Source organism: Montipora capricornis, chromosome 10 (assembly GCF_036669925.1).
Source record: "Montipora capricornis isolate CH-2021 chromosome 10, ASM3666992v2, whole genome shotgun sequence".
NCBI lineage: Eukaryota > Metazoa > Cnidaria > Anthozoa > Scleractinia > Acroporidae > Montipora > Montipora capricornis.
Genome location: NC_090892.1, coordinates 44,232,598 through 44,233,763, shown reverse-complemented (window position 1 = coordinate 44,233,763; position 1,166 = coordinate 44,232,598). Strand labels below are relative to the sequence as shown.

The 1,166-nt window shown below is 37.4% G+C and overlaps 1 pseudogene; it reads left to right on the top strand.

Moving 5' to 3' along the window:
* The window catches only part of LOC138020898 (uncharacterized), a 9,703-nt pseudogene extending 9,481 nt beyond the window's left edge, over positions 1–222 (top strand).
* The last annotated feature ends 944 nt before the right edge of the window (positions 223–1,166 follow it).

The following is a 1,166-nucleotide window of genomic DNA, read 5'->3' as shown; positions in this document are numbered from 1 at the left end:
GCAAGGGATGAACCTGGTAGAGTTTACTACAAAGAGAACAGCTGTTCTGCTGAAAAATCATTCATGTTGCTGAAAGATCCATCAGTTTCTCCACCACCAGCTGTTCTTCCAACAACAATCCCTCCAGAAGGTCTAAGCGATGAGTGAAAAACTTATCTGTACCGTGAAATTAGGCAATTTTGTAAACAAGGGACGGAAGATCTTGTGGCGCCAGCACCTTAGACTGACTGATAATTTGTAATTAGCTTCAATAAAATTAGATGCATTTTGACGCTGTAAAAGTTCATTATTAAAACTTGTAATAAAGGTATGATATAGGGGAAATTGTTAAATGATTTATTGCATCCTACATAAGTTTACGCCGAGGTGTAAAAGGTAACCATTTTTTCCGTAACACAACAGTTTCAGATACGCTGCACGCTCCAAATTTACTTTGTAGAGAAAACGTTATTTCTTTCGTCATTTAAGAGTGCGCAATTTCAAGTTACAATCAGCTTTTCCTTTAATTCACATGCAACACGACTGAAAGAACAGCAAAATGAAGTCGCACATTTCATGCACCGCAAAAATGCGACAAGTTCTGCCCGCATTGGACTTACCTTGGAGAGAAAACACAGAATTAAACCTAAGAAATTACTTTTCTTTCGTGCCAAAACTGAAAAGCGAAAGGTCTCCATTGTAAATAAACAACATCTTTTTGTCTCTTTAGTGCACCTCTTAAGCTTCGTTTTAGAAAACGAAATTTCAATTCTTTCAAAGCCCGCGGCAAGACTGAAAAGACAGTGGTGTGAAAGGTCTCCATTGTTAATGCAACACAAATGTTTTAACGTTCCACGCGCTTTGGAATAACTGTGGAGAGAATACAGACAATTAAAATGTACTACTTTAAATTTGCTGTTAAAAAAAATTTTCAAAGCACGCCAAAAAAGCGCTAAAGTTTTTAACGCACGGCACGCGCATATGAAAGGTTTATTTCAAGAAGACTTATGCATGAGTGCACTTGCAAACACATGCGTCACAACCATTAGCATGTGTGCTTAACAACGAAAGGTTATGCAAATCTTTGTTGTTGTGATGCTTTTTTTCACCAATCACAATACGCAATTGCGACAATAAAGTATCAATGAAAAGCAACAGACTCCGAGCTACTATCATTTCGAAACAGA